Raw genomic sequence first — 19,645 nt, forward strand, 5'->3', positions numbered from 1 at the left:
ATTTTGAAAAATGACAGTGCTCGCTGAACTTATTCAAAAATGTTACAATTTTCGTTTCATTTTCAATACTCGTTCTTGCACGAGGTCACTAAACTATGTCAGTTGAAAAGTGTTAAACTCTCTGTCAGTCTATTTACAATAGACAAGATTAGACTAAGCAGGATTGCGCAAGATATGGCATGACACTTTAATTTGAATTCAAATAATTTATTGTACAACTATTTTCTAAGACGGATACAGAATATTTCTTGAATCGAAAAATATCACCTGAAAAACAGACATGCGATTTTTGTGAAAATTTATGCAAAATATGTCTCGCATGTTCAAATGTTCTGCAAGGTATAGCTTCAATTATTAGCAGTACCTAATTAAATATTACACCCATATAAAGTGTGCGTCTTCCTTCGTACCAACTAGAACATTATAAGCTTCGATGTTCAGCATTTGCAGTAACAAATTCAAGATGCCTACTATCGTTTCCAGAGGCCGTGTAATAGTGTTTTTCTCAAATATCTAACAAACCGGATTATGAATTTCCATGAAACTACATCAATGAATGTTTCAAACATTGGCCTAATTTTTGGTGGTACAATGAATTGACAGATGTGCTTAATTAAGCCGTTTACTCTTAGAAAAAAGAGGAACTTCTTCCCCTCCTCCAGAGCGTTTCGAAGAAGTGGTACTTAATGACGTAACTGTGACGCGGTTCCCCCAACCCTCCTTCGGTGTTTACACCTATGGCTATCCTAGTACCCCCCCCCCCCCCACCCCTCCCCTTCCTTCTTGCCTTCTTCCCTTCATTCCCATTGTTATTAGGCTACCGAGTAAATCCCTGTTAGGAAAGACTGTGTACTGCACATATAAAATGAGCTGGAAGAGCAATAAAATGTTTTATGGTGGTAGATAATGATTAGATGGTTAACACAAATTATCGAACATAATAGAAGAGGTTTAAAACAGGGGTGTGGAATCGCACTGAGAGATATTCTACTCGGACTCCTACAAATTTTAGATTTGCGACTAAAAAAAAAAATAAATAAATAAAATAAAATAAAATAAAAACATTAGTAGAAATAGAAAAAAAAAATTTTCCTTGAGAGAGTTTTATATTTGGAATGATGTTATTGGGGCAAGACTGGAGCAGGATTCAGAAATAATTTCACCGACTTCGACTCCTACCTCAGAGCCCTTTTAGTACATCCAAGGTAATCATCGGCAGCAGTTGTAGTAGTAGCTCTGAACTATTTCATATAGATTCGACTTTAGTCATGGCAAATATGTTGCTTTGTCCTCGCCATTGCAAAACTACAATTGCGCTGAAACTCTTCACCATTTACAACAGACAGAAAGAAAGAAACCGCCTGAAAATTAGTATAAATCGGTAAGAAAAGTATGACTTTAATAAGTACATGATATATTGCAATATACTGCTAGCCATATATATATATATATATATATATATATATATATATATATATATATATATATATATATATATATATATATATATATATATATATATATATATATATATATTTGTTTATTTAAATGTTTTTTTTTTCTACAGACCATGTGAACGAGTTGCTGATGCTATGGGGATGACTCCGAACGCTGTCCGAGTGTTGGTGAGCCGTGGAAAGAATCCTCATCCACCTGAAACACCACCTGCATCATCAAATACGTCGCCTCTGGTCTTTGACAACTTCACCGTTGGTTCCATTAGGAGACATGTGCACAGCATGTTTGCTGCTAAGCGATTTTTTGTTTTTCACTATTGCCACTTTAGCGGAAGAACTTAAAATGTTAAATATCATTCCTGAAGAAACATCTGAGAAGGCAGTATGGCGAATCCTCCATAACATGGGTTTCCAGTACAAAACATCCCAGCGGAAAATGTACCTAAGGAAAGAAACTTTGGACGTCGTTTGCCGCCGAGTTGATGCTCTACGATCCCTCCAGCAACATCATGATGAAGGAAGAGAAGTAGTGTATGTTGATGAGACTTGTGTTACGACGAGAATGCAACATAGCAAGGAGTAGGTGGACACCTCTCAATCTGTCACCAGTGCCACCTACAGCCGGCAGGTGCCACCAGGAGAAGGAGAGAGGTTTGTGGTGGTAGCAGGTGGTACAACTAAAGGTTTTGTAGAAAATTCATTTTTATGCTTCCCTGCGAAAAATAAAACCGGCGACTACCATGGAGAAATGAATTCAGAGATATTTATTCGGTGGCTAACATCACAGCTCCTGCCGTCGCTTGAGGATCCTTCGGTGCTGGTGCTAGACAACGCCCCATACCATAGCCAATTGACAGGAGATAGCCGATGCCCAACAACAGCTACAAAAAAGCAGGATTTGGTTAACTGGCTCAGGTCTCGAAAAATACGGTATCCAGCTCACGCAACACGCCCTGAGCTTCTAAAGATATGCAGGGGCAACCGACCGAAACCAGTTTACATTGTGGATAATAAAATCCGTGAATGGGGCCATGAAGTGGTTCGCTTGCCCCCTGCCCATCCTGAGCTCAAACGCCATCGAGCAGGTGTGGGGCTGTATGAAACGTCACAGGTGCGCTCCCTCGTTTGCAGCGGTTTAACCCGTGCTGATCTCTTTGCCAGGCTGGAAGAGGCCAGGCTTGCTGTAACAGGGGAGACGTGGGCTGGCGCTGTCAGGAGATCAAGATATTTTGAAGATGATTACTAGCTTTCAGATAATATTCGAGACAGTATAGATCCGGTCATCATCAACATTGATAGTGACGAGGAAAACGATCTTTTCCTTGAGAGTGATGATGAGTAAAATGTATAAGTGTCCATTTCTTGTGTTTTTTTTTTTTCATCCCTCATATATCTATGCTTTCCAGCAATTGGTGATAACATTATTTTGGAAAAGCAAAGCTAATGAATATTTTGATACGAGTATATCAGCTTGACATGTAGACAATGTCAATGGATTTCTCAAAGTTAGGTTGATTGGTTCATTAATTGAAGTATGATATAATTCCAGTGACAAAGTCGCAATGATATTTGTCACATACCTTTTAAGTAACAAAAATAGGTACTGGTACTTATAACGTAAATAATAATAAAATAAAACTATAGGTTGAAATATAATAAATCTTATGTATGTATGAATACACACACTCACACACACACACACACACACACACACACACACACACACATATATATATATATATTATATATATATATATATATATATATATATTATATATATATATATATATTATATATATATATATATATATATATATATATATATATATATATATATATATAGATTTCAAAATTTATCAAATGGCCGATGTCAATGCCCTTATATGAGACATCTTTTAGAAGTCTACCTTCTAAGGAATTCAAGCTACTCTCTCTTTGGTGAAATTGATATGGTAAATTATATCAAACAATGCTCTCTGTCATTTCTTCCTGGCAATTGATGTATCGAGTAACCTGCGTTTTATGTATGAATGAGTCCTACGGCTTACCTAAAGAAAACAGATATTTCTATTGCTTTACGAAACACTCGCTTGAAGTGCGAAGTGTAGGGTTAGCATGGTTTCTTTCGTCTCCTGTCATAAGTCTCATTCTTGATCTTCAATGTAAGTGAGTGGGTAAGATATAAAAGGTTGGTCTTGTGTTTAGGTAAAGTCTAAAGTCATGAATCACATTACCAGGTATGCTGAACTTTTACTGACAAAGAATTTCGTATTGCTTGGGGTAGGTCATATGACAATTATCTATGGAGTTAAACAGGCGTTAACAAACTTTCGGGGGATTGGGATGGGAGGTACATAGGAAGAAACGTTATACCAACGTCACTGAGGGACGTCATCACTTTTGCGAATGTGTGGGTGGCTAAGACTGGCTTTAGCCTCATTTTCTTAAGTAAAAAAGTTAATGAAACGTAATTGGCAATGCACAGTATTTCCCAAAATTAAGCCATTGTATGAAGCGCTCCCTGCTTTGATATCATGGAAATCCATCAGTTATTTTAGGAGTTATTTTAAAAAAACACTATTACACGGCCTCTGGAAACGTTAGTAGACGGCACATCTTTATACAATCTTGTGTGAAGAGTAATTCAATTTTTCCCGTTTTATTTGTGTGGTATGATGGAAGTTGACATTAAACTGACATACAGGTGAATATTCATCAAAAGTGATTAACAGCTGTGCTTTGTAAATGATGACTGAACATGCCATAAACGATGTAGATGCGAATATTTTAAAATCACCCATTTTGCCATAAAACGTTTCTTTTAACAAGTCGTTACCCTAGACACAGTTCCCTTTTCCAGCACTCTTCTCTGTCCAATATTTTTCTTTGATTGAAAGCTGTGAGGTTATATCCTTTTTACTGGTATCTCAGAATGAAGAACATTTTACACGTTTCGGAATCTGAAGAGTTCCAAAAGGACCGTCGTCTCTTTCGTCGCGTTCACAAAAGATTCCAGTCGCGTCAAGTGTCACTTTTGCCCACCTTTGACGACTTTTTATCTCCCACGTTGCTCATTCGCTAGATTTACCTCCTGTCCCACCTTTTTCTTCCACGACAGTATTTCTGGACGTTCGCTTCCAAACTGACACCGAGGGATTTGCTTGGTTCTCTCACGGATTTTCCTGACCGCAATGTTTTCACCTCATGTTTTCGCCTTTGGTCAGTCTCACTTCTGCTGTTTCTAAACAGAGTCTCGTTTTGTGAAGTCTCTCTCTCTCTCTCTCTCTCTCTCTCTCTCTCTCTCTCTCTATTTTTATCTATTTCTAAGAATGTTTCATTTTATACATTCAATTTGTTGTTTCTTAGCACCTTACGTTGTATTCATTATGGCAGCACCGTACAAATCATTGCATACACGTAATCTACGAAGTCAATTTTTCACCTCTGTGGATATCCGAAAAGCTAATTTCATTTCAGCGATAAAAAAAAAGAGAGAAAAAAAGAGAAAGTGTTCTTTTTGTTTTAAAGTGAAGTGGTGTATCTAAACTAAAACAAAATAAAGATATACAGACCTCCTGGACGGTGTTACCTCAACGGTAACGAGCACGAATTAAGGGATGAGATTTGCCCTTCCCCAAGGAGGATGATACCCTGCTACTGTCAACTGATTACCAGGTTCGAAATTCACTGGGCAGGTCATCGGCAGCACAATGGAATTAAAAGGAATTAGCCTAACATACAGGATTTAGGCCAAAGGATAAGCACTGGGACTGTCATGGTAATCGCTTTATAGCGAAGAATGATAAGTTAAAGGAAATGAAAATGCATTTTCTTCAAGTAGGTCTGCAGCAAGGAGGCGTTCGCGCACATGTTGGAGGCGCCCTGTTTTCTCATGAATGTTCGAGAATCGCCAGGTGGGATATGGAACTCAACAGGCGCCGACGCGTTGTTAGAAACGCCGCGTATTATGATGCAACATTTCATCGAGACCCTTCTAAAAAGTTCCTGTTGTCTCGGAAGTCTGTGACATTCGCTGGTAGCGCTGGGCCTTTTCAGCCCCGCACCCAGATCGCCAATATATATATATATATATATATATATATATATATATATATATATATATATATATATATATATATATATATATATATATATATATATATATATATATATATATAGACTGGTAAAAGTGTTCTGTAACATGTTTTCTGTAACAACAGAATTCCATCTAATAAAAGGAGCCCATAAAAACACCAAAATGTAGAGAGAAAAAAAAGTACTATAATTAAGTCCTATTTTAGCCAATCTGTACATGGAATATCTTTGAAAACTACAGTAATAAATGCAATACCCACGTAATCTACGAAGTCAATTTTTCACCTCTGTGGATATCCGAAAAGCTAATTTCATTTCAGCGATAAAAAAAAGAGAGAAAAAAAGAGAAAGTGTTCTTTTTGTTTTAAAGTGAAGTGGTGTATCTAAACTAAACAAAGATATACAGACCTCCTGACGGTGTTACCTCAACGGTAACGAGCACGAATTAAGGGATGAGATTTGCCCTTCCCCAAGGAGGATGATACCCGCTACTGTCAACTGACTACCAGTTCGAAATTCACTGGCAGGTCAATTCGCAAGCACAATGGAATTAAAAGGAATTAGCCTAACATACAGGATTTAGGCCAAAGGATAAGCACTGGGACTGTCATGGTAATCGCTTTATAGCGAAGAATGATAAGTTAAAGGAAATGAAAATGCATTTTCTTCAAGTAGGTCTGCAGCAAGGAGGCGTTCGCGCACATGTTGGAGGCGCCTGTTCTCATGAATGTTCGAGAATCGCCAGGTGGATATGGAACTCAACAGGCGCCGACGCGTTGTTAGAAACGCCGTATTATGATGCAACATTTCATCGAGACCCTTCTAAAAAGTTCCTGTTGTCTCGGAAGTCTGTGACATTCGCTGGTAGGCGCTGGCCTTTTCAGCCCCGCACCCAGATCGCCATATCTATATATATATATATATATATATTATATATATATATATATTATATATATATATATATATATATATATATATATATATATATGGCCCCTGAGGAAGTAGAAGAGATCAGATCATCAGTGAGAGATAAGAGAAGAAGGAACAGACGAAGGATAAGAGAGGAAGAAATCGCACGAGAGAGTGGGATCGGAATCGGGTCAATTCATCCACAGTAAGAGAGAGAGAGAGCGACAGAGATATTCCGACGTTGAGCAAGCCTCCAGAGAAGAAACGTCCTACAAGAGGTTTTGAGTTCCTGCCCTTCGAGTATCAAGAATAAACATTGCTTTCTGCAGTACGGAATCAAGAAGACGTCTGAAGTTATAGTTCTCCTTTGTGAAGCGGTCGCTTCGAGCATTGATTTTCGACAGCTGCAAAACTGGCCAGCAAGTATTTCCTGACGGCATTGTTTCCTTAGTTCACATACTGTAAGATTTTATTTTTGTTATGTAAATAGGAGAAACCATTCTGCATTTATCTTTGTTAGTAAGCTTATAAATAAACTTTTGTTCTGTTTGTGTTTCTTTCTATATTCTTATCCCGATTTTCAACTGTTGGTGTCGAATACTTTTTGTTTATTATATTGAAGAACCTGTAGAGGACCTCGGGTGTCTGTAACAGGGACCTATGAGGTCATTCAGCGCTTAAACTGAAATTGACAGTTAAAAGGTTTGTGAGGTGTAAGAGGAGGAAAACCTCACAGTTGCACTATGAAACAATTGTTAGGAGAGGGTGGATATCAAGTGGAAGTGCATATGAACGGAGGTACTGTAAAAGGAATGAAAGGGTTTGCAGTTAGGGGCCGAAGGGATGCTTCGAAGAAACTTAAGTAATGCCTACAGTGGACCACGTCAGGTGCACTGACAACACTGACCCCCGTCCCCGTCCTACGGAGTGCCTCGCCTCAGAATCGAACCCATGCCCCACCTCATTTGAAGAAGTGATCTTGTCTACTCGACCATTTAAACAGAAAATTCATCTGGTAAAACGAGACAATTTAGAAAACCATCAAAGCATCACTAATCCTGAGTCATTCGCAAATTCATCATCAAATAAGATTCAACTCTCTGTTATTCACTTCACAAGCCCAACTCTTAACTCTCACCCATCCATATTATTATTATTATTAGTATTTAAGATCTTATTCGTGCAATATCATTAGAGGAAACAAGGGCATAAATTTATCGCAGCAGGAGGTCTGCCTCGAAGAGGAGAACCCATAAGTAATAAGGGGCCTCACAGAGGTCGCATGAATTTTCCCCGGAGCTTTAGTGGTTGTAACTGTCCCATTTTCAACCAGATTTATTCTTCCATCATTGTTTTTGTAGTCGAGATAAAGTGTGACAATACTCCTTAAATATTTCACCCATTTTTCTTCTGTGAAAATTCATCATGGCTTCTCAACGTTTTCACAATGAAAATTAATCATTATTACTCAAATAATGTTTCATATGATACTGCTTTTTATCGCGAAAATTCTTCTAAATTTTAGTACATGCTTTAATGTTTAGAGTAAAAATTATCAATGTTCCTTAAATCTACAATAATGTAATATGTTTTCATAATAAAACACTCTCAGTGTTCTTCAAATGCATTATGCGATATTGCTTTCACGATAAAAATTCATCACTGTTCCTCAAATATGTCGCGTCATATTACATTAATATTACGCACTTATCTGGTCCTCAAATAAGTCACTTAATATTGTTTTTATGACAGAAATGAATCAGGGTTCCGCAAATATGTCACACAATATTGTTTTGATAGAGAAACTTTATCAATATCCCCCAAATATTTCATTTGAACTTGTGTTTAAGGTGAAAATCAATCGCTTCTCCTGACGTACTTCTTACATACTGAATATATATATATATATATATATATATATATATATATATATATATATATAGTATATATATATATATATTCTATATTTAATATATCCTTCCCTTCTCATTTTTCTTGATTTTTCCGGGCATGGGATAGGAGACATTAGGTTTCCTGTTCCATTCACCTGTGTTCTCACAAAAACAAAAAAGCACTTCATAACACAGTTGAAGAGCTATTACCCTTATTTTGATTTAATGTTATTGTCTGTGTTATTACTGTAATAGAGATCAGAATTCACCGCGTGAACTAGTTCCATAAAATCCTGTAGACGAAACCTGCCATTATACTACGTTAGTTAATCTGAAACTCTCTTACATTTCGTTAAAGCAAATCTTCTTGATAAGTTGGTACATTAATGCGCACTTATCCACGTGCTAGCTAACACATGCATCATTCTTCTGGTCACATTCACTAAATATATTTAATCTAAGGCCAAAATAATCTCTTAATATCTTTAATGTTTTTGAGAGTCCTCTAACTACCGAAATCTTCTTGAGGTTCCACATAATATTATTGTCTTTCGTTTCTTTCAAAGGTGGAAATCCCTCAGAAGTTGGTAAGAAAACAAAGAATGATTAAAACTTATTTCCTCTAATTCATCTGTTGCTCCGTGAAACACGTCGACTGTGTGTATATATTATGGCGTGTGCGTACGAATATCAAATTTAATCAGCTTTATAATAATAGGAACTCAACAAAAGACTCAAAATATACCTTACTTTATTGTAGTTCTTTGGTCATCAAAATGCATAACTTCCCAGGATTCTAACAATACAGTAAAATGTAGCAATCATGTTTAATCTATGATAAATTTACATATCTGAGTTCTGGGAAGCTCACTCGAGATTACCAGTTAAGCCGATTTAGAATAAAGTTAGATAGAACGTTGCTTACATACGGGAGCGGAATATGATTTTCGAATTAGACCCTCGATTTTAAGGAGTTTGTGTCGTTCATACTCAGATTACTGTGGGCGCGCGCACACACTACTTCCTGCAAAGGGAACCATAGTTGATAATAACTTCGTCTTTGACAGGATTCGAACCGTTGCCTGTTTCAGAAACGACAGAATAGTAGCTTTTAACTTCCAGCTCTCTGATATTAAGAGAGAGAGCCAGGTGGTCATGTTACTGTCTATCGTTGCTTCTGAATCAGGCAATGGTTCATATTCTGCCAAGGACAAACAACTCATGAAATATAATTCCTCTTGCGAATAAATCATTCCCGAGGTTTAGCGAATTGGATATTAAACGATATGGATGGTAATTTCACGCATATATGAGAGAAAAATTCACACAGACACAAAATATATGTATGTATGTATACACACACACACACACACACACACACACACACACACACATATATATATATATATATATATATATATATATATATATATATATATATATGTGTGTGTGTGTGTGTGTGTGTGTGTGTATGTATACATACATATATTTTGTGTCTGTGTGAATTTTTCTCTCATATATGCGTGAAATTACCATCCATATCGTTTAATATCCAATTCGTTTAATATCCACATATATTATATATATATATATATATATATATATATATATATATATACTATATATGTGTGTGTGTGTGTGTGTGTGTGTGTGTGTGTGTGTGTTGTGTGTGTGGGTATGTGTGTGTGTATGTGAGTGTGTGTGCATGTGATTTATTATCACTAACATAAGCCTGACTTTGTTGGATTAATTTCCTCGTGATAAAAAAAAACTTGAATTTACAGCAACTTCTAGTACAGGTAGAAGCAAGAAGAATAAAAAAAAAGGTCAAAATAAGTAAGGTACAAAAGATAAGTAAGTAACACAGAAAAAAAATAAAAGCTAGCATGGAAGCTGAGCCAAACACAGATGGGACTAACAAGGAGAAACGAAAAGCAATACTTCAGACCCTCCGAGAAATATTCCGATCTGCAGGGGACTTCTGTAAAGCAAACTCAAGGTTGTTTCGTCGCTTATTCTTCAAGATTTCAGAAATACAAGATGTAGTGTAAGACAACAAAGGAGTCTTCTGTAACACATTCCGTGAGAAAATAAAATCGTATATAAAGAAATATATATATATATATTTATATATATATATATATATATATATATATATATATATATATATATATATATATATATATATATATATATATACAGACATATATATTACAGACATATATACATATATATAACCATATATACATATATAGAAGGCACAGGGAGCAGGAGCAGGAACAAACATTATGAAGTATTGCAATTTATTCCGCCGCGTTTCGCATTCAGCTGAATGCATCCTCATGGTTTGTAATGGCCAATATAAATTATGTTAATTTGCGAGTGGTCTAAAAATAATTTACAAACTAGTTAAAATGAAAACCAAAATTTCACACATGCGTAAAGATACACTAAAAATTGACTAAATACCACGAGAAATTAAAAGGACATAAGTTAATTTAAAGTTCAGTCAGAAAATAAAATTAGTTGTTGTCCCGCCAGAGTCTATTCATTAAACAATTGTTCCGCAGTTGAACAGCCAGTCCACCTCCACTCCCTTGCATCTTTCTTAAAACATATAGTTTTTGTGGACATTCTTTTAATTTTTGTTTATCTCTTGTCATGGTAGGTGGTTCTCGTGAAATTTTGGATTTTATTTTAATTACTTTGTAAATTATTTTTAGACAACTTGCAAATTCACATAATTTATATTGGCCATTATTTATTGTACAAACCATGCGGATGCATTCAACTGAATGCAAAACGCGTCCGAATAAATTGTAACACTTCGTCATATACATACACACGCGCCCACACACACACATACGCACACGACTATATATATATATATATAGATATATATATATATATATATATATATATATATATATATATATGTGTGTGTGTGTGTGTGTGTGTGTGCGTGTGTATGTGTGTGTGTGTATGTGTCAGGTTAAGTGGCACTGTTGGAACAAGCGTATTCCGCTTGTTTCTTAGTATTGATTGTTTACTTATAACCATTAACCTGTTCTTTTTTGAGGGGGGAGGGGGGGTGGGGGGGGGGGGGGGGGGGGGGGGCGGGGTCAAGTGAGGTTGACGTGTGTCGGACGATGTCTGATTTTAATCAGTCAGTCAGTCAGTCAGTTAGGTATGCTTACCTGTGGACCAGTATTAGTCCGCGTCAGGTACGGGACACCTGGTTATTTGGTGTGAAGCCGTCGCACGGAGTATGACTTTGAGTTGGAGGTCGGCAGCATTAGTGTGTTTTCGTCGTCGAGAGGACGACTTGTCGAGTGCGACCGTGTGGCTCCATTGGGCATCATTGGGGTATTTTTGTCAGCTGGGGAGCGACAGTGTGTGGAGGGTAACCTCATTAGCAGCGTGGAGCTGTATTGATGACCCAGTGTATAGGATTTTGTTGTTGCTGTGTCGTAAGCTGTAATCTCCTTAGGTGGAGTGTGGCCTTTGTAGGTTGACCTAATGATGCCTTGCTGTGCCCAATTCTCAGAATGGTTTAGAAGTCGCACATTTAAGTAATGTAATATTTTACTGCTTACTTAGGATGTTCATTATTTTCATATTTTGAATTATTTAAGCGCTTGTGGTTATATGATTTAAGTGTTGGTGGTTAGCTCTATATTTATGGTTAATTTTGATGCTTGTTTTATTTAGATGCTAACTAATTTTGAGTATATTAATAATTTGGAGTAATGCTGCTGGCTCATTTTGAATGTGTTTAATTTTGTGCCTGATTATTTATTTCAATAACGTTGCATATAATTATGTAAATGTTCTGTTTAACTTTGAAGTAATATTAATTCTGGTACAGACCTTTGAGTGATTAAATTTTTGATTTATGGACTGTTGTGCTGCTTTTAAATAACTTATGTATCCAATAATGGAGGACCTGATTTCAAGGGTATTGACTGACTTACTGACTCATTTGTATAAAGGTGTAAATACGTAATTGTAATAGATTAGTTCAAGGTAACTTTATTTTGTTTGTTTAGTTCCTCTCTCCGTTGCTGGGCTCTATCTCTGCTAGTTTTTCTAATCCCGAATGTTCTAAAACTTAAAGAACCTGAGGAACCATTGAGGGTTCATAATATATATATAGATAGATAAACAGAAAGAGAGAAAGATACACGGATAGATAACTAAAAAGAAAGAGTGAAGGATTGGGTTATTTTCGAAAGTTATTGTTTTTTAATTTTTCACTGCAAAAGGCAACACCTTGTGTTTTTCGACAACGAAAGTATTTATCTATTTCGTAAAGTCTTAAATATATAAAATATATGTATATATATACATATACATATGTATATATATTTTTATATATATGTATATATATTTTTATATATATGTAGTATAATATTTATATATATGTATAATATATTTATAGTATGTATATCTATAAATATAATATATATATATATATATATATATATATATATATATTATATACTATATGTATGTATGTATATATATATATATATATATATATATATATATATATCTATATATAATATATATATATATATATTATATATATATATATATGTATATATGATATATATATATATATATATATATATATATATATATATATATATATATATAATATGTATATGTATGTATTTACAAACATCAGTTTTCGACTATATATATATATATATATATATATATATATATATATATATATATGTATATGTATGTGTTTACAAACATCAGTTTTCGATATATATATATCTATATATATATATATATATATATATATATATATATATATATATATATATATATATATATATGCATTTACGAACATCAGTTTTCGATCGTCTGTGTACGAGTCTCTGAGAAGAAGAAGAAGAAGAAAAGAAAAAGAAGAAGAAGAAGCCGTGGGCAAAATGCTGGAAAAAGTGAGAGAGAAAGGCGAGGAAAGAATGCAAATGGAATGTCCAGCATAGGACAGAAGTCGCGAGACAGAATGGAAAATTTTGGCGTGAGGGATGGAGTGCTCAATGGAAATTGAAAATCTCAATGGAAAAAGTTAAAACCCTTAAATGTTGAGTTTTCTTCTTTCTATGGCATTCACATATTTTGGTCGCCATTTACCCATATGTTATTTCGTATACACATTAGATTAGGCCATCAAATGTATATTAAGGTATATAATTTACGTAATACGAAAAAAGTGAAACAATTAATTTGCAAATGTTCTGTAGTTCGGACATATATCATGTACGCGCCAACAAACACACGTGTACTTAAAAAACATATATATTTAGCTAAGCGTAGTTACAGCAAATGAATTATAAATCTCTTCGTAAGTACGCTGACACATTTACCTACCAACAATTATTTATTCATACTCTAGATAAATGTAACTCATTTACTGTAAATATCAACATTTGTAAATGACAGTGAACTAAAGTAATTGAAAGGGGTTTCTCCAAAGGTATATGATAAGAATGGTATCACACAGGAAGAACATATTTGCCCAAAAGGGAAAAGTTATTGCGAGTCTGAAATTGCCAAAACACAGTTTCATGTGGACGTTATTTGGCAACACAGAATTTAATGGAAAAATCTCGATATAGCTAAATCCCCCTCGATCAAAAAGAATTGCCAATATTTATACGTTAACGGATATGATGATTTCAGTATAATAATAATAATAATAATAATAATAATAATAATAATAATAATAATAATAATAATAATAATAATAATAATAAAATGTGGCACCGTGGAGGGGTGGGTTAGGTCGTCAATGGACCTAAGTCAAGTTAAGCAACACATTGGGGCTGGTCAGTCGTTGGATGGGTGACCGCTCTCCATAATTTCCTCAGTCTACTCAGCTGTAAATGAGTACCTATCCCTGATGGGGTAGGGTCCAGCTATGGGTTAAATAGCAAAACTCAGCAATGATGGAAAGAAATGAAGGAATAAACGACAACGACGTAAATGGAACCTCTGGCAACAGAGGAGCTTCGTCCGGCAACCAGGTATTCAACCCAATTGAAGGGGAAGACGGTCAGGTACTTGGAGGTCGTCATCCAGCAACTGATCACCACAGTAATCAACAGCCTGAGATTGGAGCTACAGAAACAAAAAGGAAGAAATGGACAAGAGAAGAAAATAAGGAAATATGGAGATGCTACATCAGAAGCAACCCGACGGAGAGAGGATATAGAAGAAGATTGGTCAACATCTGGAATGAGGAATAGAATAACACCCCCCAAACAGAGCAGAGGCTGGCAGACCAAGTAAGGAACATAAAGAAAAAGAACTGGCTCTCCCCAACAGAAAGAGAAGAACTTCGAATTACACGAAGACGAACTGAGAGACGATGCCACAGAAGACGACAGGGAGGATGAGGTATCAAACAACGACACACGAAGAAACACCGACGAAGTAACAGAGAGGACGGAATGGGTAGAAAAGATTAGACAATGGATGGAGCCAGATACAGAGAGAACAAAGATCCCCTCCATGAAAGCCTACAACACCAAGAAATTAAGGGAGAAAACAAGTGAGGTCAATGAAATAATGGGCATAATACTCACCACCAGTATCACAGAAACAAATAACTTGGCATATGCAGGAGCAAGATTAGTAGCAGAACTGATGGGGATTCGAACACAAACACCACCAGCACAACCAACCCAACAGAAACCAAAACAGCAACCTCCTTGGAAAAGGCGCCTGGAAAAGCAAATCATAGTGATGAGATCTGACCATCTCATCACCAGGCTAAGAAGCAAGAAAACAAGGGAGGAACACAACGAGAATTACAAAGTACAAGAGAGGGGACTAAACAACACAATAGAAGATGTAAAACAGAGGCTTAAGGCCAAAGCACATAAGATCCAACGGTACATGAACAGGAATAAAGGATACCAACAGAACAAACTATTCGGAACCAACCAGAAAAGACTATACAGCCAACTAAGAGGGGAAGACAACCACCTGGGAAAACATATGGAGCAATCCGGTATCACACAACAAACATGCAACATGGCTCCAGGAAGTCAAGGAAGAATAAACAAGGAGAATAAAACATAGATTCACAGAGATCACGACAGACACAGTCAGACACCAACTAAAGAAAATGCCAAACTGGAAAGCCCCAGGTCCCGATGAAGTCTATGGATACTGGCTCAAAAACTTCAAGGCCCTACACCCACGAATAGCAGAACAACTCCAGCATTGTATCTCAAATCACCATGCACCCAAATGGATGACCACAGGAAGAACATCCTTAGTACAAAAAGACAAGAGTAAGGGAAATATAAGCCAGTAACTACAGGCCTATTCCACCTGCCCTACCAATAATGTGGAAGTTACTAACAGGTATCATCAGTGAAAGGCTATACAACTACCTAGAGGAGACAAACACCATCCCCCACCAACAGAAAGGCTGCAAAAGGAAGTGTAAGGGCACAAAAGACCAGCTCCTGATAGACAAAATGGTAATGAAGAACAGTAGGAGAAGGAAAACCAACCTAAGCATGGCATGGATAGACTATAAGAAAGCCTTCGACATGATACCACACACATGGCTAATAGAATGCCTGAAAATATATGGGGCAGAGGAAAACACCATCAGCTTCCTCAAAAAATACAATGCGCAACTGGAATACAATACTTACAAGCTCTGGAATAAGACTAGCAGAGGTTAATATCAGGAGAGGGATCTTCCAGGGCGACTCACTGTCCCCACTACTCTTCATAGTAGCCATGATTCCCATGACAAAAATACTACAGGAGATGGATGCCGGGTACCAACTCAAGAAAAGAGGCAACAGAATCAACCATCTGATGTTCATGGACGACATCAAGCTGTATGGTAAGAGTATCAAGGAAATAGATACCCTAATCCAGACTGTAAGGATTGTATCTGGGGACATCAGGATGGAGTTTGGAATAGAAAAATGCACCTTAGTCAACATACAAAAAAGGCAAAGTAACAGAACTGAAGGATAAAGCTACCAGATGGGAGCAACATCAAACACATAGATGAGACAGGATACAAATACCTGGGAATAATGGAAGGAGGGGATATAAAACACCAAGAGATGAAGGACACGATCAGGAAAAAATATATGCAGAGACTCAAGGCGATACTCAAGTCAAAACTCAACGCCGGAAATATGATAAAAGCCATAAACACATGGGCAGTGCCAGTAATCAGATACAGCGCAGGAATAGTGGAATGGACGAAGGCAGAACTCCGCAGCGTAGATCAGAAAAACCAGGAAACATATGACAATACACAAAGCACTACACCCAAGAGCAAATACGGACAGACTATACATAACACGAAAGGAAGGAAGGAGAGGACTACTAAGTATAGAGGACTGCGTCAACATCGAGAACAGAGTACTGGGGCAATATCTGAAAACCAGTGAAGACGAGTGGCTAAAGAGTGCATGGGAAGAAGGACTAATAAAAGTAGACGAAGACCCAGAAATATACAGAGATAGGAGAAATGACAGAGACAGGAGAATGACAGACAGAACAGAGGACTGGCACAACAAACCAATGCACGGACAATACATGAGACAGACTAAAGAACTAGCCAGCGATGACACATGGCAATGGCTACAAAGGGGAGAGCTAAAGAAGGAAACTGAAGGAATGATAACAGCGGCACAAGATCAGGCCCTAAGAACCAGATATGTTCAAAGAACGATAGACGGAAATAACATCTCTCCCATATGTAGGAAGTGCAATACGAAAAATGAAACCATAAACCACATAGCAAGCGAATGCCCGGCACTTGCACAGAACCAGTACAAAAAGAGGCATGATTCAGTGGCAAAAGCCCTCCACTGGAGCCTGTGCAAGAAACATCAGCTACCTTGCAGTAATAAGTGGTACGAGCACCAACCTGAGGGAGTGATAGAAAACGATCACGCAAAGATCCTCTGGGACTATGGTATCAGAACGGATAGGGTGATACGTGCAAACACACCAGACGTGACGTTGATTGACAAAGTCAGGAAGAAAGTATCACTCATTGATGTCGCAATACCATAGGACACCAGAGTTGAGGAGAAAGAGAAGGAAAAAATGGATAAATATCAAGATCTGAAAATAGAAATAGGAAGGATATGGGATATGCCAGTGGAAATCGTACCCATAATCATAGGAGCACTAGGCAACGATCCAACAGATCCCTGAAAAGGAATCTAGAAAAACTAGAGGCTGAAGTAGCTCCAAGACTCATGCAGAAGAGTGTGATCCTAGAAACTGCACATATAGTAAGAAAAGTGATGGACTCATAAGAAGGCAGGATGCAACCCGGGACCCCACACTATAAATACCACCCAGTCGAATTGGAGGACTGTGATAGAGCAAAAAAAAAAAAAATGAAAAAAATAATAAATAAATAAATAAATAAATAAACTATTTAACAGCAAAATTGGATATATTATCTTAAAGGGAAAAAAAGCACGGATAAGAAGTTTTCAGTAAAAAAAATTATAATAAAAAAAATTATTTAACAACAAAACTTGATATTTTATCCTAAATGAAAAAAGCAAAGTTAACAGCCAGGCCATATATATACAATACGCAGCATGAGGTGCACGGACGGCACTATTCCCACTACGTCTGCGGGGAATGAGAGAGAGAGAGAGAGAGAGAGAGAGAGAGAGAGAGAGAGAGAAGGAGAGTCCAACCACCAATACCTTTGATCTACCTCTGCGGATTTTTCGAATGGCATTCCAAGATGCCCTTTCGAAGTCTAACCAGTGATCCGCGAAGAAATGCCCAAGTTCCTCTCTTATATAAATGAGAGTATTGCTTAATATATATCGGCTTCTCGGTAAAAATATATTCTGAATGCCATTTAAAGAGAGGAATATATATGTATATATAATATATACATATATATGTTCTGTAACAACAGAGTTCCATCTAATAAAAGGAGCCCATAAAAACACCAAAATAGAGAAAAAGTACTATATTTCAGAGACTGCTGTCTCCCTCTTCAGGTAGATGAATGAGAAAAGTTCACAGAAAAGGTGGTATTTATACCAAGAGGTCCATCCACAAACAAGCCATTTTAAGTCACCCCCGCTGATAATCTTCCTCTAATCTTCTTAAGGGTTGGTTGAATGAAGACGTTGTCGATCGTGTCCGAAATCCATCCTCCTTTTGAGATGTTCATTACCTGCCTCTCTTTTATTAAGGCCGATTCCATCATTTGACTCTTGTACCGGCAGTTGCTGCTATAAATTACACGTGACAAATTCCAGTTTATTCTATGGTTATGTTCATTTATATGGTTGAAAATAGCCGAGTTCTGTTGTCCATACCTAACTGACCGTTTGTGTTGTATTAATCTCTGGGGAAGGGATTTACCTGTAAATCCGATGTAAGATTGGTCACAGTCCTGGCATGGGATTTCGTATACCCCAGAGTCCTTTGGAGATGTCTTTTGTTGGACGTTAATCAGGGTATTTGGCTAAGGTGTTTGGGTAAGTAAATACAAAAGGGTTCGATTTTCCGAGGGGGTTGGTTATTCTCTTAATCGTGTCCAGGTGGGGAATTATTATTTTATTGTTGGGTGTATCTCTGGTCTTGTCTTTAGGGGGTCGGTAGAAAATTACGTTAGCTTTGTGAATTGCTTTCTCAATATATGGTCAGGATATTTAAAGACGAAAGTTGCTTGCGAATTAGTTCAAATTCTTTTTCCAGGAATTCTGGGGAACAAATTCGTAAGGCTCTTAAGAACAAGTTAACAGTACTAGCTACACCTATTTTGATAGAAATGTCATGATAGCTAAAACCAACGTTCTCACTTTCATACATTCACTACTTTAGCTATCATGACATTTCTATCAAAAATAGGTGTAGCTAGTAACTTGTTCTTAAGAGCCTTACGAATTTGTTCCCCAGAATTCCTGGAAAAAGAATTTAAACTAATTCGCAAGCAACTTTCCGTCTTTAAAATATCCTGGACCATATAATTGAGAAAGCAATTCACAAATAAAAGCTAACGTAATTTTCTACCGACCCCCTAAAGACAAGACCAGAGATACACCCAACAATAAAATAATAATTCCCCACCTGGACACGATTAAGAGAATAACCAACCCCCTCGGAAAATCGAACCCTTTTGTATTTACTTACCCAAACACCTTAGCCAAATCCCTGAATTAACGTCCAACAAAAGACATCTCCAAAGGACTCTGGGGTATACGAAATCCCATGCCAGGACTGTGACCAATCTTACATCGG

The 19,645-nt window shown here is 36.8% G+C and overlaps 1 pseudogene; it reads left to right on the forward strand.

Moving 5' to 3' along the window:
* The first annotated feature begins 836 nt into the window (after positions 1-836).
* Positions 837-19,645, forward strand: part of LOC135226187 (uncharacterized) — a 75,247-nt pseudogene continuing 56,438 nt past the window's right edge.

The sequence above is a fragment of the Macrobrachium nipponense genome, chromosome 14, assembly GCF_015104395.2.
Source record: "Macrobrachium nipponense isolate FS-2020 chromosome 14, ASM1510439v2, whole genome shotgun sequence".
NCBI classification, from domain to species: Eukaryota; Metazoa; Arthropoda; class Malacostraca; order Decapoda; family Palaemonidae; genus Macrobrachium; species Macrobrachium nipponense.